We start from the raw sequence: 25,787 nt of genomic DNA, 5'->3' as shown, positions 1-25,787 counted from the left end.
CACCTTTTCTTACCCGCTTTTTACAAACTATGGTCGTACATTCAAACCTTCTTGTAGCCGAAAACCTCCACTCCCTCTTTTGATCATACTTTGTCGGGCATTCGCACCTTTTCTTACCCGCTTTTTACAAACTATGCTCGGACATTCAAACCTTCTTGTAGCCAAACACATCTACTCCTGCTTTTGTTGATGTATGGTTGGGCATTCGAACCTACTTGTTGCCCGCTTTTCATTAATTATGGGTGGACATTCACACCTTGTCACAGCCAAACACCTCCGCTCCCTGTTTTGATCATGTATGGTTGGACATTCGCACCTTTTCTCACCCGCTTTTTGCAAACTATGGTCGGCCATTCACAGCTTCCTCTCCACCATACTTGTATGGTGAGATATTCACACCCACTTGCATCCGAAGATCTCCGCCCCCACTTTTGTTGATATTTAGTTGGTCATTCACACCTTACCCGTTTTCTTGCCGCCAAACACCTCTGATCTCGCTTTTGATGATGTAAGATTGGGCATTCAGACCTTGCTTTTCCTGCTTTTCACCAACTATAGATGGACATTCACACCTTCTTGCAGCCGAACACTTCCGCTCCACCTTTTAGGTTTCTATCACACCTTTTATTTCACCGCATTTTATAGATTATGGTTGGAAATTCTCAACCACTCATCCGAAGACCTCTCCTCCCGCTTTTGTTAATATATTTGAACTTTAGTCAGACATTCACACCTACTTGTAGCCGAACACCACCTCTCTAGCTTTTGATGAGGTATGGTCCGGGATTCTTACCGTTTCTAACACATTTTTCAGCAATTATGGTAGGATATTCACACCTTCTTGCAGCTGAACACCTCCTCTCCCACTTATGATCATGTGCGGATTGATTTTCGAAAATTTTCTTTCATGTTTTCTAGCAATTAATTATGGACATTTAGACCTTCTTGCAGCTGAACACCTCCGCTCCCGCTTTTGATCATACATTGTCAGGCATTCGCACCTTGTCTTACCCGCTTTTTACAAACTTTAGTCGAACATTCACACCTTTTTGCAGCCGAACACAGTTTTTTGCAGCCGAATTTGGGCATTCGCACCTTTTCATACCCACTTTTTACCAACTATGGTCGGACATTCACACCGTCTTAAAGCGGAACACCTCCGCTCCCTCTTTTGATGGTGTATGTTCAGGCATTCGAACCTTTTCTTACCCGCTTTTTACAAACTATGCTCGGACATTCAAACCTTCTTGTAGCCGAACACATCCACTCCTGCTTTTGATGATGTATGGTATGGCATTCGAACCTACTTGTTGCCCGCTTTTCATTAATTATGGGTGGACATTCACACCTTGTCGCAGCCAAACACCCTGTTTTGATCATGTATGGTTGGACATTCGCACCTTTTCTCACCCGCTTTTTGCAAACTATGGTCGGCCATTCACAGCTTCCTCTCCACCATACTTGTATGGTGGGATATTCACACCCACTTGCATCCGAAGACCTCCGCCCCCACTTTTGTTGATATTTAGTCGGTCATTCGCACCTTACCCGCTTTTGGCAAACTATGGCCTTCTTGCAGCCAAAAACCTCTGATCTCGCTTTTGATGATGTAAGGTTGGGCATTCAGACCTTGCTTCACCTGCTTTTCACCAAATATAGTCGGACATTCACACCTTCTTGCAGCCGAACACTTCCTTCCGCTCCACCTTTTAGTTTTCTATGGGGCATTCACACCTTTATTTTCACCGCATTTTATAAAAACACCACAGGAACACCGTATTGAGGCTTTGTTCTGACCGCTCATTCGGTGTCGCGTTTCTTTCAAGCATTTCTCCTGGTTAGCCCGCACTCGGCTCGCTCCCAGAGCCGTGTTAAAGTCTACTTCGCATTCACTCTCTTTTCTCAGCAGACTAAAAGAAACTTCCATCCTGCACCGCTGTTAGCTTTTTCACAAGAGCAGAGGAGAGCGCACCGTTCCCAGCGGCACTGCAGTACCGGGTCGATGCTTGGAGTGAACGGAGCAAGCTCCTTTTTCAACTCCTATTGATAAAAATCCATTTAATATGTAGTCCTTGCATAGACATATCACATATTAAACTGATAAGTACAGATGGATTATGTGCAATTAGTAAAGAGAGTAGAGGACGATCTCTCTCGTTGGAAGTCCTTACCTATATCACTTATGGGGAGAGTTACAACCATTAAAATGATGATACTACCAAAAGTTAACTATTTGTTCTCAATGATCCCCATAAAACTATCTGCTACTTGGTTTAAGTCACTAGATTCATGCATCTCCAAATTTCTGTGGAAAAACAAACCACCACGTATTAGTTTAAAAACCCTACAGAAGACCAAGGACAGTGGTGGATTAGATTTACCTAATTTTCAGCACTATTCCTTAGCCAATAGGTTACAATATATATCAAAATGGTTTAAACCTTGTTGTTGTCACAGTTCCCAGAGACGTTGTAATCGTTGAGGATTCTATATTCACCCCCTCATTAGAGGCACGTGTTGCAGATTGATGACACTGAATCTTCTTCTCTGTTCATTGCTGGCATCATTCCCAGCATCGTAAGTGTTCGTGGCATTGTTAGCCTCTTCTTCTGGATCTTGATATCGAGCATCCTTTTGTATTTCTGGTTTGTAAGTCCTCTCTCTTCGTTCACCGGAGTCTTCGTCTCTTTGTCCTTGAGTTTGGTGATTTTTTCTTCTTTTGATGCCTTGACACAGTGTGACAGGTGATACCACGTGGGAGATCCTTTAACTTGGACTGCTGTCCCTGTGCTGCGAAATGGCTGGGCTGCTCAAATGGTCTCTCCTTCATCATATACACAGTTATTTATACATCACCTTCCACCATGAAGCGTTGTCCCTTTTTGTTTCTCTCTTTGTTCTTAAAATGCTGTTATGCATGTCTAAACCAATCCATTAAACTAGATCATTTTGGCAGTAAAGCGATCTACAATGTGCTTGGTCGCAAAGCTGCTCATCTGTGGTAAACAGCTCTTCAGAAAGGCATTCTTCAATTGATTTCACTAATTTTATGTAATAATTTTGTGATTTCCTACAAAACTACACTTCTTCTCCCATCTGTCTGAGTATTTAATATTGTCTGGGTCCCGTTAAAACATGTATTTTTCCCATCTAATTCCTTGTTTGCTTTAAAACAAGTATTCCCCATTTTCTATCCCTTCAGTAGCCAACCAGTTTGTATGGAGTACACTGGAGCAACTTGACTGATCAGTAAAACACTGCTTTTGTTGTCACCGCAAGGCTTCCCCCGTCGGTTGTTTCACTGAGACACTACTGAGTAACTACAACTCAACACAGTTTATACACATAACATTCATATACATACTAACAAACAAACAAACAATAATTTATCGCAATTTTCTCATCTCTGTTTGAACGTACACCCAGGTAAATATTCCTGTAGTCTTCTCATACCGACTATGGACCCATTCATTGTTTAACTTCACTGTTTTGCAAATCCTAATTGAATATTACACATTGACATTGAACTTTACTGGATAAGCAGGTCTTCATTGCATTCAGCAGCCTATATGTGAGCATCTATGTGTAAGCTGTTCTTCTTTGCATTTATCAGCAGCAAGCAATTCTTCACTGCACATGCATATGTAAATAGTAAAACAATTCCAATGTGTTAGCGAAACCTTCTATATCACAGTGGTTTCTAAGATCTATTTTAAGTTCTTTGCCATCAGTGAGATGACATAGTTTACAAAGTGTGTCAAATTATCACTGAAGATCTTTTCAGGAATTTCAAATCTAGAAATGAGTTATTTTACGCGTGATTTTGCTACTGAGAGTGCATCTGCTTGTGCACATGGAAATATTTCAGACCATTTGGTAAAAACCTCTGTTGTCACTGAGCAGAATCGTTTCCCTTAACATTAATTTAGTTCAATGAAATCTACACAATAATGAAATAATGAAATCCAAACAAATATGTTGAAAAAGATACACTGGCTTAGGGAATTATCTTCGTTTTGGTCTTAGATTGCCCTGTGGAATGTATTGTGCACATATTTGACCTGCTAGACAAAACTTTATTCATTTATTTATTCTAAAAAAAAAAATTCAATAATTAGTAAAACCATATGCTGTAAAAACCTTGTTCATTATTGCTTCCATCCCTCCTGTTGAGACATGACATGGTCCGTGGCTCAATACTGCAGCATATTTAAACAAATTCTTTGGCAGTATGGTTTTCCTTCCGGTCATTCATACGAGTCTATTGTAGATGGCAATTGAATAACATCTAATAATGCTAAAATATTTGTAGTTTATACATTTAGCTGTGGATGTCAACATACCTGTTTTTCCAATGCTGTGTTAACACATGTACAGTTGAGAAGGCATACTGACTGTCAGTGTAAACGTTAACAACCTTTTTGTTATTTAATTTACAAGCTTCAGTTAAAGCTACCAATTCGACTGCTTGAACAGAGTAATTTTTTGGTAGTGGTTGTTTTAAGAAAACTTCAGTTTCTGTTACTACTGCAAATCCTGTAGCATTTGTGCCATCAGGGTTTTTTGCTTGACCTGTTGAATAAATATAGTTATTTCTGCATTTTCATAACGTATATCAGTTAAGTCTGGCCTGGGTAAAACACTGATGGTTATTTCTGACATGCAATCATGAGGCTTTCCATCTGTGGGGTAGGTAGCAGTGTGGATGGATTAAGTGTAGCACATCTCTCGACAACAAGGTGTGGCTGTGAAAGAAGAACTGTTATGTAGGAGAGATGTCTGGTAAAGATATTTTGTTAAGTAACCATATCACAGCCACTGCATGAGGTACCTTAAGTGTTAATGGGTGAAATAACACCATTATTGTTGATGCCTGCACTGCCAATGGCTTCTGGCCATTGATTCAAAAGTACGATCTCGTCCCTGTTTCCCCCTTTCAGTGGACACTTGCCCCTAATTACCGCAATTCAGCAGGGGGTCTTTCATTAGGAGTACTGGACTCCCCCGTGCACGGTTTCAGCTCCGACCCTGGAAAGCGGAAAAAACGTTGAGATCTGGTTTGAGGACCCAATTGTTGAGAAAAGTCTCTCAATGAGACTCAGAGTTGCTGGAGTCAGTTAATGCAAATGTTTAATCTTGCAGCAAGTTCAAGAATGTGTGTGTGAATGGGTGTATGTGTGCGAACGTGTGTGAGTTTGTGTATGTGAGAGTTTAATGAACCTGTTATCCACAGGCAGGTCTTAACTAGTATGGCACAGGTCCAGCCTGTCTCATCTTTTTTGGAAGGTCCAGCGCTCGGCCGTAACCCTTCTGTCTGTTTGGACTCTCACATACATTCGGTTAATCATAGAAAAACGAGAACAAAACTTTTTAGCCCCTTAAATTCATAAAACAGACATGGTGCAGTTATTTCCATTCTAGAAAATAAGAGTAATCACCACCATTCCTATAAATTCTGGATATTCTAACAATCTGAATCTTTTTTAAATGTTCGATGAAGCCCTTTGCTGTTCTGTTTAGAGACTCAGCTGATCATAAACCAAGTTTTGCTCTTGAACCAAGCTTCTAAACTCTTCACCTTTTTCATTTCTCAGTTAGTATTCACTTTAAAACTGATTAAAAGAAAAATTAAATGAATGCCTATCAACAAATGTGGGATCTAAACTCTAGTGCTTTCTCTAAAATAATTTCCTTTCTCAATTCAGAAATGTGTGTGTGTAAGTCACAACACCCGTGACACCAAAACGGCTTTCTTTTCTCTCTTTTCTCTACACTCTGCACTGTGAGCACACACACCAAATCAGAAAGGCTTTTTTCTCTCTTTTCTACATTATGGACTGTGGGGACACAAAACCGCTCTCTCTCTTTTTTTTTTTGATTGTGTGCCAGGGCGTTGTCTCACGTATTAGATTATGCTTAAGATACGAATGGGTTTATCAGTCACATCAGAATCCGTACATACTGATCCTCCCGTAATAAAATGGTCGGATCTTATCAAACACACTTTGTTTCTTGTGACAAGTCAGCGAAACAGCGTATACACGTCAAGACACTGAATCAAGTTTGCCACAAGAACTCATAAGTTTGGCAGTATTGCTCTGCCGTCAGCAATCATACACCCATTTTATTTTCATGAGACATGTGCAGGCACCTGTTCATCTACTGTTCTATCACTATGAATTAGTTTATCTATTATCAATAAGGATACTTCTACAACTACTATCAAAGTATGTCTTCTTATGTTGTCAGTTGCTATATATGAATAAGTGGGTTGCTACTGAAAAGCATTAAGCATGTCACACAGCCCAAACATATAACATTTCAGGACACACCACACAGTTAACAACCACAGTGAAGCGTGTCAAAGCCCAAACATGTAACATTCAACAGGACACTTACACAACACATTCAAATCAAACAGTCAGACAACATACAAGAACATATACCCCAGCCGGGTAGGAAGGTCCAGCGCTCGGCCGTAACCCTTCTGTCTGTTTGGACTCTCACATACATTCGGTTAATCATAGAAAAACGAGAACAAAACTTTTTAGCCCCTTAAATTCATAAAACAGACATGATAGTCTGAGACGATAGGACTGCTTTTTAGTTTTTATTTGAATAAAAGAGGGTTTCCCGGTTGTGTCATTAGTGAGACAGAGATTTCATGGGTAAGTGAAACTTTTGAAGCAGTCCGAAGAAGTGTGAAGTACTCCGAAGAAGTGTGAGTACAGATTAAGGTCCTCATTGGAGACGTCCTTTGAGTGAAGGAATATATTTCCCCATTCCAAGTCTGAGAATGGGAAACAGTAGGTCTCAGACTTTTGACCCTACCGGGGGACCTAAGCATGATGAAATGAAAAAGACATATGGTCCAGAGGTTTTCCACCAGAAGGTTCTTTTAGTATGTTAGAAATAAGAAAATTAGAAGAAAAGTTTTGCAAATATGAGAAAGAGATGAAGCAAAAAAAAAGAAAATTAAGTTTAAATAAGAAGTAAGAAAGGTATAGAATTTTGGAAAAAATAAAGTGTATTAAGAGAAAGAAAGGAAAATGTTAAACAAATGCCATGACGGAATGATGATAATAATTTAGTATTAGCTGTGCCGGATCCAGACCTGGACTCCTGCCCTCCACAACGCCTGCAACAACAACAGCCAGCCCTGCCACAAGCCTCTGGCTCTCGGGAAGAAGGGACTTCTTCCATCCTCCCTCGGGAAGAAATTCCATCATTCTCACAACATCAGCTACATAGGTCTGATGATGAGGAAAAGGAAGACGTTTGGTTCTCCAGCGTACCTGCCCAAGAACTTTTAACGCAAGTGACAAAAATCCTTTACCCACAATCTGGACTTCAGAGATCTAAACGTGAGAAAAAACAAAACCAGATTCAAACCATGCCTATGGTTAAAGTTGCAGTTCCCACTGGACCATTACTGGTTTATCGACCCTGGACTGAGACTGACATCATGGAAGCATAACAATGCTTACCAGATCCAGAGATTTCTGGACCCCATTTTGCTGACGAGTTGCGAGATTTCTGCGCACAATTCTGCCCGACTGGGGTTGAATTGCGTCGCATATTGGCAACAAAGTTCAAACCGTCCGACCTCTGCAAAATAGAGGCCAGTATGCTACAACTGGATTTGCGACCTACCAACAGTGAACGAGGACATAATGATAACACTCAATATGAAGCAGCCAACCAAAGACTGTGTCAAGCCATCACCACTCAATTTCCAACCAAAATCAATATGTCCCACATTTACACCTGCAAACAGAAACCTGGTGAAGGGACTGATGATTTTGTACACCGCATCCTTGAGGAAGTCAGCAAGCACAGCGGTCATCAGAGACCAAGGGATTTGGGTAATGAATCAGGACCATGGGAGAGTATTGCATGCAATGCAATAATTAAAGGCCTCATGCCAGATGTCGCCACTGAAGTAAAGAACATTTACGTGGGATGGTGTGAGGGTCCTCGTTTGGCTGACGTTCGCCGATATGCTCGCCATGCTCATAACCAAATTGAGACGCGTAAGACAACCAAAAGGGACAAGTGTGAAAAGGAGCTGCATTTGGCAGCCATGACCATGTATTACGCAGTTGGTGTAAACAGAGGACGAGGCCGAAGTCGAAGACGTGGACGTGTGGGATCAGAGCTATGATCCGAATATTTGTTTTTACTGTGGCCAGACTGGACACTGGAAGAAGGACTGTCCACAGCTGAAAAGTGATGAAATTGGGCAAAAGGCTGACTGAGGGTGGGAGGCAGGTTCTGGACGTCACGCAGCAGCGGAGCCTCCACTAATGGGTGATAGCACAAACACACTCACACATTTTTCCTGCTCTGTGTAGTGAAGAAACGCTTGCCGACTGTGATTCACGTAGTAAAGTTTTGCATGCTATTTCCGTCCTAGAGCAAAGATATTTCTCTCAGAATATGGGAACTTATGTTCATCAGTAGTGACGTCAGGGGAGTTTTATTGTCCTCCAAAGTTAAGTGGAAACCACGTTTACTCTATGTCTGCCTCAGGCCAGGTTGTGAAGGAGAAAATGACAATGCCCATTGCGTGTTGTCACTCCCGATGAGCTCTCCTTCAAACACTAATTTTTGTTATCAGAGTTGTGTCCCATTAACCTGATGGGCTGTGATCTCATGTGTAAATTAGGCATTATTTTAACTTCTACACCAGAGGGTGTTAAGGTTATGTTACAGCCTGACAAAGTTTTCACAGCAGTGCAGTTTGATTCATCGGCACTTACATATGCTTATGAGTGGAAACTTCCCAGCTCTCCTTTTTCACAACAACTAGTGGAAGAAGCAAAAGTGTTAGTTTCACCCCTTTCTGATTTCATGCAACCTACTGATTTGCACTGCACATCACACATTTCTTTGGGGCCTGACAATGACTATGAGAAGAAGTGAAAAAATATGTGCGCCTACTTTATTGGCTGTGTCGCTCACTCCAGAGCACTTCGATTTTTTTAATGTTTGTGGTACTCGCCCTCACATTTCCTTGGCCAAACGTACACACTGGCAGTGACAAGGTGTGGGAGAGTTTGTTGCTACATGTCAGAAATAAATGGAGTGGACTGTTTCACCTGCTGATCCAAATTTGATGTTTTCTGAACGATTGTCAGCATACAAAAAAACATTTTTGAGTACAATGCATTGTCAAAGAACTGTGGACTTAATTCCTACCACAGAATCACATTTTGAAGCATGTTTTTTATCTGAAACAGATTTGTCTTCGATACCCATGTTGGCTGAAGTGCCCAATGATCTTTGGGCTAAGAGCAAATATGATGTGGGGTTGATAAAAGGCTGTGAACCAGTAATTGTCACCCCTAAATCAGACTTTTGTCCATGTAAAAAACAGTACCCTTTTAAGCCTGAAGCAATTAAAGGGATTAAACCTGTTTTTCAATCTTTTCAGAAAACAGGCGTTATTGTTCCTTTTGAAAATTCACCTGTGCTTACTCCATTGTTTCCTGTTAAAAAGATTAAAGATGCTGGCCAGCCAGATGAATGGCGTTTTGTACAGGACCTCCAAGCGGTGAATGCTGCAGTTCAGCCACATGCTCCTACTGTGCCCAACCCACACACTATTTTGTCTCAAATTACATCAGATGCACAGTTTTTCTCAGTGGTTGACTTGTCGCCAGTGCACCCTGATAGCCCATTTTGGTTTGCTTTTTAGTTTGAAGGGAGATCTTGGACTTTTACCCGGTTATGCCAGGGGTACTGTGAAAGTCCCACTATTTACAATGCTGCCCTCAAAGCTAGTCTGGATTAACTTCAATCAACCACAGGCTCTGCTCTTTTGCAGTATGTGGATGACATCCTTTTATGTGGTCCATCTAAACAACAGTGTGAAAAAGACAGTGAATCTGTTGAAACATCTTCCTTCTTATGGCCATAAAGCCAGCCTTTCTAAATTACAGTTTGTACAGGACGAAGTCACCTTTTTGGGTCATGTGATTTCTAAGGATGGGCGCTCACTTTCTCCTAAACGTGTTGCTGCAGTTCAGATCATTCCTAAACCGGTTACTAAAAAACAGCTTATGTCATTCTTAGGTATAACATCTTACTGCAGGAACTTTATTCCTAACTACTCTTTTCTCGAAGCTCTCTTAGGTGCTCTTATCCATGGTAAAGGCAGCTGCAGTTCTGACATGCAGCTCCAGTCAGCTGATCGTGTTCCATGGACTCCTGAGGCTGAATCAGCCTTTAGTGAGCTTAAGCTGGCTCTTCAAACAGCACCAACACTTGGCATTCCAGATCCTCATAAACCTTTCATACAGGCAGTTGATGAGAAGCATGGTTGTATGACATCTGTTCTTATGCAGGAACATGGGGCAGGCAAAGGCCAGTGGCTCATTTCTCAGCAAAACTGGACTCTGTGGCTGCAGGCCTGCCTGGTTGTCTTCGTGCTGTTGCAGCTGCAGAGAAAGCTGTCCTGGCCTCCCAAGATATTGTGGGCTACGCTAATTTGACTGTTTTGGTTCCTCATACTGTTGCCATTATTCTTCTCGAGCAGAAAACTTCACATCTTTCAACTGCTTGTTGGCTCAGATACACCTCTGTGCTCCGTGATATGCCAAATGTCACTGTTAAACGTTGTACTGTTCTGAATCCTGCTACTTTGCTTCCGACTCCTGAGGATGGGGAGCCTCATGACTGTGAAGCTGTTTTGGAACAAGTTTGTACACCCCGACCTGAACTTTTAGAGACTCCTCTTCCAAACTCTGACATGATTCTTTTTGTAGATGGATCAGCTTTGCGTGATCCAGCCACAGGTACTAACTGTGTTTGGTTTGCAGTATGTTCTTCACATGACACTTTGTTGTCTGGTTCTCTTCCTAAACATTTCTCTGCTCAAACTACTGAGCTTATTGCACTTACTGAAGCTTGTAAGTTGGCAGCTGGTAAGTCTGTCACTATTTACACAGATTCCAGATATGCTTTTGGTGTTGTTCATGACTTTGGTGCGCTGTGGAAACACAGGCATTTCCTTAAATCAGATGGTAAAACTATTCTGAACTCCAAGCAGGTTTCTGATCTTCTTGATGCGATCCTTTTGCCTACAGCAATCTCGGTCTGTAAGTGTGCGGCTCACACTAACTCAGACAATCCTGTTGCTTGTGGCAATGCCAGAGCTGATGCTGCAGCTAAGCAAGCAGCTAAATCTTTTCCTGTTTTCGCTTCCCTCTCTTTGCAGGCAGAAGACTCCCTCACAGATCTCCATGCTTTGCAAACTTTTGCCTCTGCAGATGAAATTTGGTCCTCTGGACGCATTTGGTCCTCTGTGGGTGCAACTTATATGGATGGTGTTTGGATGGGACCTGATGGTAAACCCTGTCTACCTAAACATTTTTTTCCTCATTTTTCAAAATTGACACATGGGTTGGACCATGTGTCAAAAGGGGGGATGCTGAATGCACTCACTGCTCAGTGGTTCACAAAAGGGTTCAGACCTGTAACCAGACCCCTCCCTTCCACAACTGTTTGTGATGATGCTATGTTGTCTTACTGTCGAAACCTTTCCACTGTTCTATCTCAAGTTTCACAGACAGTAAAAGCAGCCCTTCCAGCCACAGAAAACACACCACTCCAACCAGATGACAGGTGGTGAAGGAACTTCGCAGGAAACATTGGAAGTCCAAACGTTGGCAAGGCCCGTTCCAGGTGCTACTGGTCACTCATACAGCTGTTAAAGTTGCAGAGAGAGCAACCTGGATTCATGCCAGTCACTGTAAGAAGGTACCAGAACCAGTAGATGACTTCCACCCTGACATACATCAGCCTAACCAACACGCCCGGAAGGACAAAGATAAGAGTCAGCAGTAAAAGCTGTACTCCACCGGTGTGTTAAGTGCTAGTAACCTCTGACACCGAAGATTGAAACATCCTTACTGAGACCTGTGATGAAGATGATCATACACATGCTGTGAACCATGGAAGAAACTGTTTGTTGTTTGTATTTTCTTATTTGTAACCAGCATGTGCACCAGCATGTGCACATTTGTGTGTGGCACAAACCATACATGACTGACAGTATTTTTGCGCATATGAACTGAACCCTTTTGTGAACCACTGAGCAGTGAGTGCATTCAGCATCCCTCCTTTTGACACATGGTTCAACCCATGTGTCAATTTTGAAAAATGAGGAAAAAAATGTTTAGGTAGACAGGGTTTACCCTCAGGTCCCATCCAAACACCATCCATATAAGTTGCACCCACAGAGGACCAAATGCGTCCAGAGGACCAAATTTCATCTGCAGAGGCAAAAGTTTGCAAAGCATGGAGATCTGTGAGGGAGTCTTCTGCCTGCAAAGAGAGGGAAGCAAAAACAGGAAAAAAATTAGCTGCTTGCTTAGCTGCAGCATCAGCTCTGGCATTACCACAAGCAACAGGATCGTCTGAGTTAGTGTGAGCCGCACACTTACAGACCGAGATTGCTGTAGGCAAATGGATCGCATCAAGAAGATCAGAAACCTGCTTGGAGTTCAGAATAGGGCGGCTGTAGCTCAGGAGGAAGAGCAGTCGCCCACCAATCGGAAGGTCGGTGGTTCGACTCTGGCTTCCCCAGGATACATGTCGAAGCGTCCTTGGGCAAGACACTGAACCCCACGTTGCTCCCCCAGTGTATCATTGGGGGTATGAATGTGTGTGAATGCATAGAAAGCACGTAGTTATCCCCTAAGACGTGCTGTATGAGTGTGTGTGAGTGGGGTGAATGCGGCATGTAGTGAAGCGCTTTGAGTGGTCAGCTAGACTAGAAAAGCGCTATACAAGTACAAGTCCATTTACCATTTACCATTTACCATCTGATTTAAGGAAATGCCTGTGTTTCCACAGCGCACCAAAGTCATGAACAACACCAAAAGCATATCTGGAATCTGTGTAAATAGTGACAGACTTACCAGCTGCCAACTTACAAGCTTCAGTAAGTGCAATAAGTTCAGTAGTTTGAGCGGAGAAATGTTTAGGAAGAGAACCAGACAACAAAGTGTCATGTGAAGAACATACTGCAAACCAAACACAGTTAGTACCTGTGGCTGGATCACGCAAAGCTGATCCATCTACAAAAAGAATCATGTCAGAGTTTGGAAGAGGAGTCTCTAAAAGATCAGGTCGGGGTGTACAAACTTGTTCCAAAACAGCTGAGGCTCCCCATCCTCAGGAGTCGGAAGCAAAGTAGCAGGATTCAGAACAGTACAACGTTTAACAGTGACATTTGGCATATCACAGAGGTGTATCTGAGCCAACGAGCAGTTGAAAGATGTGAAGTTTTCTGCTCGAGAAGAATAAAGGCAACAGCATGAGGAACCAAAACAGTCAAATTAGCGTAGCCCACAATATCTTGGGAGGCCAGGACAGCTTTCTCTGCAGCTGCAACAGCACGAAGACAACCAGGCAGGCCTGCAGCCACAGAGTCCAGTTTTGCTGAGAAATGAGCCACTGGCCTTTGCCTGCCCCATGTTCCTGCATAAGAACAGATGTCATACAACCATGCTTCTCATCAACTGCCTGTATGAAAGGTTTATGAGGATCTGGAATGCCAAGTGTTGGTGCTGTTTGAAGAGCCAGCTTAAGCTGACTAAAGGCTGGAGCTGCATGTCAGAACTGCAGCTGCCTTTACCATGGATAAGAGCACCTAAGAGAGCTTCGAGAAAAGAGTAGTTAGGAATAAAGTTCCTGCAGTAAGATGTTATACCTAAGAATGACATAAGCTGTTTTTTAGTAACCGGTTTAGGAATGATCTGAACTGCAGCAACACGTTTAGGAGAAAGTGAGCGCCCATCCTTAGAAATCACATGACCCAAAAAGGTGACTTCGTCCTGTACAAACTGTAACTTAGAAAGGCTGGCTTTATGGCCATAAGAAGGAAGATGTTTCAACAGATTCACTGTCTTTTTCACACTGTTGTTTAGATGGACCACATAAAAGGATGTCATCCACATACTGCAAAAGAGCAGAGCCTGTGGTTGATTGAAGTTAATCCAGACTAGCTTTGAGGGCAGCATTGTAAATAGTGGGACTTTCACAGTACCCCTGGCATAACCGGGTAAAAGTCCAAGATCTCCCTTCAAACTAAAAAGCAAACCAAAATGGGCTATCAGGGTGCACTGGCGACAAGTCAACCACTGAGAAAAACTGTGCATCTGATGTAATTTGAGACAAAATAGTGTGTGGGTTGGGCACAGTAGGAGCATGTGGCTGAACTGCAGCATTCACCGCTTGGAGGTCCTGTACAAAACGCCATTCATCTGGCTGGCCAGCATCTTTAATCTTTTTAACAGGAAACAATGGAGTAAGCACAGGTGAATTTTCAAAAGGAACAATAACGCCTGTTTTCTGAAAAGATTGAAAAACAGGTTTAATCCCTTTAATTGCTTCAGGCTTAAAAGGGTATTGTTTTTTACATGGACAAAAGTCTGATTTAGGGGTGACAATTACTGGTTCACAGCCTTTTATCAACCCCACATCATATTTGCTCTTAGCCCAAAGATCATTGGGCACTTCAGCCAACATGGGTATCGAAGACAAATCTGTTTCAGATAAAAAACATGCTTCAAAATGTGATTCTGTGGTAGGAATTAAGTCCACAGTTCTTTGACAATGCATTGTACTCAAAAATGTTTTTTTGTATGCTGACAATCATTCAGAAAACATCAAATTTGGATCAGCAGGTGAAACGGTCCACTCCATTTCTTTCTGACATGTAGCAACAAACTCTCCCACACCTTGTCACTGCCAGTGTGTACATTTGGCCAAGGAAATGTGAGGGCGAGTACCACAAACATTAAAAAAATCGAAGTGCTCTGGAGTGAGCGACACAGCCAATAAAGTAGGCGCACATATTTTTTCACTTCTTCTCATAGTCATTGTCAGGCCCCGAAGAAATGTGTGATGTGCAGTGCAAATCAGTAGGTTGCATGAAATCAGAAAGGGGTGAAACTAACGCTTTTGCTTCTTCCACTAGTTGTTGTGAAAAAGGAGAGCTGGGAAGTTTCCACTCATAAGCATATGTAAGTGCCGATGAATCAAACTGCACTGCTGTGAAAACTTTGTCAGGCTGTAACATAACCTTAACACCCTCTGGTGTAGAAGTTAAAATAATGCCTAATTTACACATGAGATCACAGCCCATCAGGTTAATGGGACACAACTCTGATAACAAAAATGAGTGTTTGAAGGAGAGCTCATCGGGAGTGACAACACGCAATGGGCATTGTCATTTTCTCCTTCACAACCTGGCCTGAGGCAGACATACAGTAAACGTGGTTTCCACTTAACTTTTGAGGACAATCAAACTCCCCTGACGTCACTACTGATGAACATAAGTTCCTATATTCTGAAAGAAATATCTTTGCTCTAGGACGGAAATAGCATGCAAAACTTTACTACGTGAATCACAGTCGGCAAGCGTTTCTTCACTACACAGAGCAGGAAAAATGTGTGAGTGTGTTTGTGCTATCACCCATCAGTGGAGGCTCCGCTGCCGCGTGACGTCCAGAACCTGCCTCCCACCCTCAGTCAGCCTTTTGCCCAATTTCATCACTTTTCAGCTGTGGACAGTCCTTCTTCCAGTGTCCAGTCTGGCCACAGTAAAAACAAATATTCGGATCATAGCTCTGGCGTGGCCCATTTCGACCTCCTCTCCCACACGTCCACGTCTTCAACTTCGGCCTCGTCCTCTGTTTACACCAACTGCGTAATACATGGTCATGGCTGCCAAATGCAGCTCCTTTTCACACTTGTCCCTTTTGGTTGTCTTACGCGTCTCAACTTGGTTATGAGCATGGCAAACATATCGGCGAACGTCAGCCAAACGAGGACCCTCACACCATCCCACGTAAATGTTCTTTACTTCAGTGGCGACATCTGGCATGAGGCCTTTAATTATTGCATTGCATGCAATACTCTCCCATGGTCCTGATTCATTACCCAAATCCCTTGGTCTCTGATGACCGCTGTGCTTGCTGACTTCCTCAAGGATGCGGTGTACAAAATCATCAGTCCCTTCACCGGGTTTCTGTTTGCAGGTGTAAATGTGGGACATATTGATTTTGGTTGGAAATTGAGTGGTGATGGCTTGACACAGTCTTTGGATGGCTGCTTCATATTGAGCGTTATCATTATGTCCTCGTTCACTGTTGGTAGGTCGCAAATCCAGTTGTAGCATACTGGCCTCTATTTTGCAGAGGTCGGTCGGTTTGAACTTTTTTGCCAATGTGCGACGCAATTCAACCCCAGTCGGGCAGATTGTGCGCAGAAATCTCGCAACTCGTCAGCAAAATGGGGTCCAGAAATCTCTGGATCTGGTAAGCATTGTTATGCTTCCATGATGTCAGTCTCAGTCCAGGGTCGATAAACCAGTAATGGTCCAGTGGGAACTGCAACTTTAACCATAGGCATGGTTTGAATCTGGTTTTGTTTTTTCTCACGTTTAGATCTCTGAAGTCCAGATTGTGGGTAAAGGATTTTTGTCACTTGCGTTAAAAGTTCTTGGGCAGGTACGCTGGAGAACCAAACGTCTTCCTTTTCCTCATCATCAGACCTATGTAACTGATGTTGTGAGAATGATGGAATTTCTTCCAGAGGGAGGATGGAAGAAGTCCCTTCTTCCCGAGAGGCTTGTGGCAGGGCTGGCTGTTGTTGTTGCAGGGCAGGAGTCCAGGTCTGGATCCGGCACAGCTAATACTAAATTATTATCATCATTCCGTCATGGCATTTGTTTAACATTTTCCTTTCTTTCTCTTAATACACTTTATTTTTTCCAAAATTCTATACCTTTCTTACTTCTTATTTAAACTTAATTTTCTTTTTTTTGCTTCATCTCTTTCTCATATTTGTAAAAAACTTTTCTTCTAATTTTCTTATTTCTAACATACTAAAAGAACCTTCAGGTGGAAAACCTCTGGACCATATGTCTTTTTCATTTCATCATGCTTAGGTCCCCCGGTAGGGTCAAAAGTCTGAGACCTACTGTTTCCCATTCTCAGACTTGGAATGGGGAAATATATTCCTTCACTCAAAGGACGTCTCCAATGAGGACCTTTAATCTGTACTCACACTTCTTCGGAGTACTTCACACTTCTTCGGACTGCTTCAAAAGTTTCACTTACCCATGAAATCTCTGTCTCACTAATGACACAACCGGGAAACCCTCTTTTATTCAAATAAAAACTAAAAAGCAGTCCTATCGTCTCAGACTATCATATTTAAAAAATGATCCCAGCGCTGGTATTCAGGAAAAGGACCTGCCAGTCCTCTCTCTCAGAAAAGGCCTTGGAGGTATGAGGCTGGAACAGCTACTTCAGTCCAGGCTGGCCATGCACTGCGGTCCGGTCCAGAGACACCAGTCGAGGGATCCTGTTCGTAACGCCAAAATTGTGGACATTGAAGGGCATGTTGAAGGTGTGAATGTCCGACCATAGTTGGTAAAAAGCGGGTAAGAAAAGGTTAAAATACCCAACTCTACACAATCAATAGCGGGAGCGGAGTTGTTCGGCTAAAAGAAGGTGTGAAAGTCCGACCATGGTTTGTAAAAAGCGGGTAAGAAAAGGTTCGAATGCCAAAATATACACCATCAAAAGCGGAAGCCGAGGTGTTCGGCTGCAAGTAGGTGTGAATGTCAGATCATAATTTGCAAAAAGCTGATGAGAAAGGTGTCAATGACCAACAAAAGTTGCTGAAAAATGTGATTCTGTGGTAGGAATTAATTCCACAGTTCTTTGACAATGCATTGTACTCAAAAATGTTTTTTTGTATGCTGACAATCGTTCAGAAAACATCAAATTTGGATCAGCAGGTGAAACGGTCCAATCTGTTTCTTTCTGACATGTAGCAACAAACTCTCCCACACCTTGTCAATGCCAGTGTGTAGGTTTGGCCAAGGAAATGTGAGGGCGAGCACCACAAACATTAAAAAAATCGAATTGCTCTGGAGTGAGCGACACAGCCAATAAAGTAGGCGCACATATTTTTTCACTACTGTTTCCCATTCTCAGACTTGGAATGGGGAAATATATTCCTTCACTCAAAGGACGTCTCCAATGACGGTGTGAATGACCGACAATAATTGCTGAAAAATGTGTTAGAAAAGGTAAGAATGCCAGACCATTCATCATCAAAAGCGGGAGTAGAGGTGTTCCGCTGTAAGATGGTGCGAATGTCCGACCATAGTTGGTAAAAAGCGGGTAAAAAAAGGTTCAAATGCCCGAATATATACCATCAAAAGCGGAAGCGGAGGTGTTCGGCTGCAAGAAGGTGTGAATGTCCGACCAAAGTTTGTAAAAAGCAGTTAAGAAAAGGTTCGAATATCCAACCAAACAATCAAAAGTGGGAGCAGAGCTGTTCGACTGCAAGTAGGTGTGAATGTCCACCCATAATTCCTGAAAAATGGGTAAGAAAAGGTGCGAATGCCCAACCATACATCATCAAAAGAAGAAGTGGATGTGTTCTGCTACAAGAAGGTTTGAATGTCCGACCATAGTTTGTAAAAAGTGGGTAAGAAAAAGTTCGAATGCCCGAACATACACCATCAAAAGAGGGAGCGGAGGTGTTCCGCTGTAAGACGGTGTGAATGTCCGACCATAATTGGTAAAAAGCGGGTAAGAAAAGGTTAAAATACCCAACTGTACACAATCAATAGCGGGAGCGGAGTTGTTCGGCTACAAGAAGGTGTGAAAGTCCGACCATGGTTTGTAAAACGCGGGTAAGACAAGGTGCGAATGCCCGACAATGTATGATCAAAAGAGGGAGCGGAGGTGTTCGGCTGCAAGGTCTGAATTTCCAACAATAATTTGTAAACACCGTTGAAGAAAAGCCTCGAAAGCCCGACTATACACCATCAAAAGCGGGAGCAGAGGTGTTCAGCTGCAAGAAGGTCTGAATGTCCACCAATAATTACTGAAAAATGGGTAAGAAAAGGTGTGAATGCCCAACTATACATCATAAAAAGCAGAAGTGGATGTATTCGGCCACAAGAAGGTTTGAATGTCCGACCATAGTTTGTAAAAGGCGGGTAAGAAAAGGTTTGAATGCCCGAACATACACAATCAAAAGAGGGAGCGGAGGTGTTTCGCTGCAAGAAGGTGTGAATGTCCGAGCATAGTTTGTAAAAAGTCGGTAAGAAAAGGTTCGAATGCCAGAACATACACCATCAAAAGAGGGAGCGGAGGTGTTCCGCTGTAAGAAGGTGTGAATGTCCGACCATAGTTGGTAAAAAGCGGGTAAGAAAAGGTTAAAATACCCGATTCTACACAATCAATAGCGGGAGCGGAGTTATTCGGCTAAAAGAAGGTGTGAAAGTCCGACCATGGTTTGTAAAAAGCGGGTAAGAAAAGGTTCGAATGCCAAAATATACACCATCAAAAGCGGAAGCCGAGGTGTTCGGCTGCAAGTAGGTGTGAATGTCAGATCATAATTTGCAAAAAGCTGATGAGAAAGGTGTGAATGACCGACAATAATTGCTGAAAAATGTGTTAGAAAAGGTAAGAATGCCGGACCATTCATCATCAAAAGCGGGAGAAGTGGTGTTCGGCTGCAAGAAGCTGTGAATGTCCAGCCATAATTACCTAAAAACGGGTAAGAAAAGGTAGTATTGCCAGACCATAAATTATCAAAACAGGGAGCGGAGGTGTTCCGCTGAAAGAAGGTGTGAATGTCCGACCATAATTGGTAAAAAGCGGGTAAGAAAAGGTTAAAATACCCGACTGTACACAATCAATAGCGGGAGCGGAGTTGTTTGGCTACTAAAAGGTGTGAAAGTCCGACCATGGTTTGTAAAAAGCGGGTAAGAAAAGGTTCGAATGCCAAAATATACACCATCAAAATAGGGAGCGGAGGTGTTCAGCTGCAAGAAGGTCTGAATGTCCATCAATAATTGCGAGAAAACATGAAAAAAAAATTTCGAATATCCAACCGCACATGATCATAAGTGGGAGAGGAGGTGTTCAGCTGCAAGAAGGTTTGAATGTCCGACCATAGTTTGTAAAAAGCGGGTAAGAAAAGGTTCAAATGCCCGAACATACACCATCAAAAGAGGCAGCGGAGGTGTTCCGCCATAAGAAGGTGTGAATGTCCGACCGTAGTTGGTAAAAAGTGGGTAAGAAAAGGTTAAAAAACCCGACTGTACACAATCAATAGCGGGAGCGGAGTTGTTCGGCTACAAGAAGGTGTGAAAGTCCGACCATGGTTTTTAAAACGCGGGTAAGACAAGGTGCGAATGCCCGACAATGTATGATCAAAAGAGGGAGCGGAGATTTTAGGCTGCAAGGTCTGAATTTCCAACCATAATTTGTAAACACCGTTGAAGAAAAGCCTCCAAAGCCCGACTATACACCATCAAAAGCGGGAGCGGAGGTATTCAGCTGCAAGAAGGTCTGAATGTCCACCAATAATTACTGAAAAATGGGTAAGAAAAGGTATGAATGCCCAACTATACATCATCAAAAGCAGAAGTGGATGTGTTCGGCCACAAGAAGGTTTGAATGTCCGACCATAGTTTGTAAAAGGCGGGTAAGAAAAGGTACGAATGCCCGAACATACACAATCAAAAGAGGGAGCGGAGGTGTTTCGCTGTAAGAAGGTGTGAATGTCCGACCATAGTTGGTAAAAAGCGGGTAAGAAAAGGTTAAATTACCCGACTCTACACAATCAATAGCGGGAGCGGAGTTGTTCGGCTAAAAGAAGGTGTGAAAGTCCGACCATGGTTTGTAAAAAGCGGGTAAGAAAAGGTTCGAATGCCAAAATATACACCATCAAAAGCGGAAGCCGAGGTGTTCGGCTGCAAGTAGGTGTGAATGTCAGATCATAATTTGCAAAAAGCTGATGAGAAAGGTGTGAATGACCGACAATAATTGCTGAAAAATGTGTTAGAAAAGGTAAGAATGCCGGACAATTCATCATCAAAAGCGGGAGAAGAGGTGTTCGGCTGCAAGAAGCTGTGAATGTCCAGCCATAATTACCTAAAAACGGGTAAGAAAAGGTAGTATTGCCAGACCATAAATGATCAAAACAGGGAGCGGAGGTGTTCCGCCGAAAGAAGGTGTGAATGTCCGACCATAATTGGTAAAAAGCGGGTAAGAAAAGGTTAAAATACCCGACTGTACACAATCAATAGCGGGAGCGGAGTTGTTTGGCTACTAAAAGGTGTGAAAGTCCGACCATGGTTTGTAAAAAGCGGGTAAGAAAAGGTTCGAATGCCAAAATATACACCATCAAAAGAGGGAGCGGAGGTGTTCAGCTGAATGTCCATCAATAATTGCTAGAAAAAATTTCGAATATCCAACCGCACATGATCATAAGTGGGAGAGGAGGTGTTCAGCTGCAAGAAGGTGTGAATGTCCACCCATAATTCCTCAAAAATGGGTAAAAAAAAAGGTGCGAATGCCTAACCATACATCATCAAAAGAGGGAGCGGAGGTGTTCCGCTGTAAGACGGTGTGAATGTCCGATCATAGATGGTAAAAAGCGGGTAAGAAAAGGTTAAATTACCCGACTGTACACAATCAAAAGAGGGAGCGGAGTTGTTCAGCTAAGAGAAGGTGTGAAAGTCCGACCTTGGTTTGTAAAAAGCGGGTAAGAAAAGGTTCGTATGCCCGAATATACACCATCAAAAGCGGAAGCGGAGGTGTTTGGCTGCAAGATATTGTGAACGTCCGACCAAAGTTTGTAAAAAGCAGTTAAGAAAAGGTTCGAATATCTAACCAAACATAATCAAAAGCGGGAGCAGAGCTGTTCGACTGGAAGTAGGTGTGAATGTCAGATCATAATTTGCAAAAAGCTGATGAGAAAGGGTGAGAATGCCCGACTATACACCATCAAATGCGGTAGCGGAGTTGTTCGGCTGTGAGTAGGTGTGAATCTCCAACCATAATTGCTGAAAAATGTGTTAGAAAAGGTAAAAATGCCGGTCCATACATAATCAAAATCGGGAGAGGTGGTGTTCAGCTGCAAGAAGGTCTAAATGTCCATCAATAATTGCTAGAAAACATGAAAGAAAATTTTCGAAAATCAAACCACACATGATCATAAGTGGGAGAGGAGGTGTTCAGCTGCAAGAAGGTGTGAATGTCCTACCATAATACCTGAAAAATGGGTAAAAAAAAGGTGCGAATGCCCAACCATACATCATCAAAAGCAGGAGTGCATGTGTTCGGCTACAAGAAGGTGTGAACGTCCAACCAAAGTTTGTAAAAAGCAGTTAAGAAAAGGTTCGAATATCCAACCATACATAATCAAAAGCGGGAGCAGAGCTGTTCGACTGCAAGTAGGTGTGAATGTCAGATCATAATATGCAAAAAGCTGATGAGAAAGGGTGAGAATGCCCGACTATACACCATCAAATGCGGGAGCGGAGTTGTTCGGCTGTGAGTAGGTGTGAATCTCCGACCATAATTGCTGAAAAATGTGTTAGAAAAGGTAAGAATGCCGGTCCATACATCATCAAAAGCGAGAGAGGTTGTGTTCGGCTGCAAGTAGGTGTGAATGTCCAGCCATAATTACTCACAAACGGGTAAGAAAAGGTAGTATTGCCAGACCATATATGATCAAAACAGGGAGCGGAGGTGGTTCAGCTGCAAGAAGGTTTGAATGTCCGACTAAAGTTCAAATATATTAACAAAAGCGGGAGGAGAGGTCTTCGGATGAGAGTGGTTGAAAATTTCCAACCATAATGTATAAAATGCGGTGAAAAAAAGGTGTGATAGAACACTAAAAGGTGGAGCGGAAGTGTTCGGCTGCAAGAAGGTGTGAATGTCCGACTATATTTGGTAAAAAGCAGGTGAAGCAAGGTCTGAATGCCCAACCTTACATCATCAAAAGCGAGATCAGAGGTGTTTGGCTGCAAGAAGGCCATAGTTTGCCAAAAGCAGGTAAGGTGCGAATGTCCGACTAAATATCAACAAAATTTGGGGCAGAGGTCTTCGGATGCAAGTGGGTGTGAATATCCCACCATACAAGTATGGTGGAGAGGAAGCTGTGAATGGCCGACCATAGTAAAAGGCGGGTGAGAGAAGGTGCGAATGTCAAACCATACATAATCAAAACAGGGAGCGGAGGTGTTCTGCTGTAAGAAGGTGTGAATGTCCAACCATAGTTGGTAAAAAGCGGGTAAGAAAAGGTTAAAATACCCGACTGTACACAATCAATAGCGGGAGCGGAGTTGTTCGGCTACTAAAAGGTGTGAAAGTCCGACCATGGTTTGTAAAAAGCGGGTACGAAAAGGTGCGAATGTCCGACAATGTATGATCAAAAGAGAGAGCGGAGGTTTTCGGATACAAGAAGGTTTGAATGTCCCACCATAGTTTGTAAAAAGCGGGTAAGAAAAGGTTCGAAAGCCCGACTATACACCATCAAAAGCGGGAGCAGAGGTGTTCCGCTGTAAGACGGTGTGAATGTCCGACCATAGTTGGTAAAAAGCGGGTAAGAAAAGGTTAAAATACCCGACTGTACACAATCAATAGCGGGAGCGTAGTTGTTTGGCTACAAGAAGGTGTGAAAGTCACACCATGGTTTGTAAAAACCGGGAAGAAAAGGCTCGAAAGCCCGACTATACACAATCAAAAAGAAGGTTTGAATGTCCATCAATAATTGCTTTAAAACAAGAAAGTAAATTTTCGAATATCAAACCGTACATGATCATAAGCGGGAGAGGAGGTGTTCCGCTGTAAGACGGTGTGAATGTCCGACCATAGTTGGTAAAAAGCGGGTAAGAAAAGGTTAAAATACCCAACTGTACACAATCAATGGCGGGAGCGGAGTTGTTCGGCTACTAAAAGGTGTGAAAGTCCGACCCTGGTTTGTAAAAGCGGGTAAGAAAAGGTTCGAATGCCCGAACATACACCATCAAAAGAGGGAGCGGAGGTGTTCCGCTGTAAGACGGTGTGAATGTCCGATCATAGTTGGTAAAAAGCGGGTAAGAAAAGGTTAAAATACCCGACTGTACACAATCAAAAGAGGGAGCGGAGTTGTTCAGCTAAGAGAAGGTGTGAAAGTCCGACCATGGTTTGTAAAAAGCGGGTAAGAAAAGGTTCGTATGCCCGAATATACACTATCAAAACCGGAAGCGTAGGTGTTCGGCTGCAAGAAGGTGTGAACGTCCGACCAAAGTTTGTAAAAAAGCAGTTAAGAAAAGGTTCGAATATCTAACCAAACATAATCAAAAGCGGGAGCAGAGCTGTTCGACTGCAAGTAGGTGTGACTGTCAGAGAATAATTTGCAAAAAGCTGATGAGAAAGGGTGAGAAATCCCGACTATACACCATCAAATGCGGTAGCGGAGTTGTTCGACTGTGAGTAGGTGTGATTCTCCAACCATAATTGCTGAAAAATGTGTTAGAAAAGGTAAGAATGCCGGTCCATACATCATCAAAAGCGGGAGAGGTGGTGTTCGGCTGCAAGTAGGTGTGAATGTCCATTAATAATTGCTTTAAAACATGAAAGAAAATTTTCGAATATCAAACCTTACATGATCATTAGCGGGAGCGGAGGTGTTCAGCTGCAAGAAGATGTGAATATCCACCCATAATTACTGAAAAATGGGTAGGAAAAGATGCGAATGTCCAACCATAAATCATCAAAAGCAGGAGTGGAGTTGTTCAGCTACAAGAAGGTATGAAAGTCCAACCATGGTTTGTAAAAAGCGGGTAAGAGAAGGTTCAAATACTGAAAAATGTGTTAGAAAAGGTAAGAATGCCGGACCATATATCATCAAAAGCGGGAGAGGTTGTGTTCGGCTGCAAGAAGGTGTGAATGTCCAGCCATAATTACTCACAAACGGGTAAGAAAAGGTAGTATTGCCAGACCATATATGATCAAAACAGGGAGCGGAGGTGGTTCAGCTGCAAGAAGGTTTGAATGTCCGACTAAAGTTTGTAAAAAGCGGGTAAGACAAGGTGTGAATGCCCAACAATGTATGATCAAAAGAGGTGCGGAGGTTTTCAGCTGCAAGAAGGTCTGAATATCCACCCATAATTACTGAAAAATGGGTAAGAAAAGGTGCGAAAGCCCAACCGCACATGATCATAAGTGGATGAGAAGGTGTTCGACTGCAAGTAGGTGTGAATGTAAGATCATAATTTGTAAAAAGCGGGTAAGAAAAGGTAAGAATGCCCAACCATAAATTATCAAAAGTGGCAGCAGAGTTTTGGCTGGTATTTATCAATGTCTAGATAGATTTCAACAAAAAACAACGTTGTACTTTGCAGTAAAAGAAAGTGCAAATCAAAAGTTTTAGGAATCCGAGAATAAGCTTATTTTCATGAGTTCTGCACGATTTCGGATTTTATGTATAAAATGAATTTCTTCACGCAAACTAAGTTAACACTGCTTTGTCCTTCATATGTACCCATTTCTACATATATTTCAAGCATAAACTTCCTCATATTACCCTGAATGAGAAAGAGCCACACTTGTGATTAAGCCATACCTCCCTTTTGAGGAGTTCTGCATGATTCAAGTGTAGTATCTGTTCTTATCAGTTTAATGTCTGATGTGTCCTCTATGCGAGGACTACATATTAAATGGATTTGTATCAATAGGAGTTGAAAAAGGAGCTTGCTCCGTTCACTCCAAGCATCGACCCGGTACTGTAGTGCCCCTGGGAACGGTGCGCTCTCCTCTGCTCTTGTGAAAAAGCAAACAGCGGTGCAGGATGGAAGTTTCAGGGAGCCCAAGATGAAACTTTCTTTTAGTCTGCTGAGAAAAGAGAGTGAATGCGAAGTAGACTTTAACACGGCTCTGGGAGCGAGCCGAGTGCGGGCTAACCAGGCG

The 25,787-nt window shown here is 42.6% G+C and overlaps 1 non-coding gene and 1 pseudogene across 1 annotated transcript; one reads left to right on the top strand and one right to left on the bottom strand.

The window, feature by feature from the left end:
- Window positions 1-1,961: 1,961 nt before the first annotated feature.
- LOC140287473 (U2 spliceosomal RNA) lies at window positions 1,962-2,138 on the bottom strand (annotated as a pseudogene).
- A 23,305-nt stretch (window positions 2,139-25,443) lies between these two features.
- Window positions 25,444-25,634, top strand: LOC140287472 (U2 spliceosomal RNA). The gene has a single exon (XR_011911632.1). It is a non-coding gene; the product is annotated as a U2 spliceosomal RNA (small nuclear RNA).
- The last annotated feature ends 153 nt before the right edge of the window (window positions 25,635-25,787 follow it).

This window comes from Leuresthes tenuis, unplaced genomic scaffold (genome assembly GCF_036924035.1).
Source record: "Leuresthes tenuis unplaced genomic scaffold, fLeuTen1.0.hap1 SCAF_138, whole genome shotgun sequence".
Lineage (NCBI taxonomy): Eukaryota > Metazoa > Chordata > Actinopteri > Atheriniformes > Atherinopsidae > Leuresthes > Leuresthes tenuis.
Note: the sequence above shows the minus strand (reverse complement) of the source record. Positions and strands in the feature narration are given on the sequence as shown.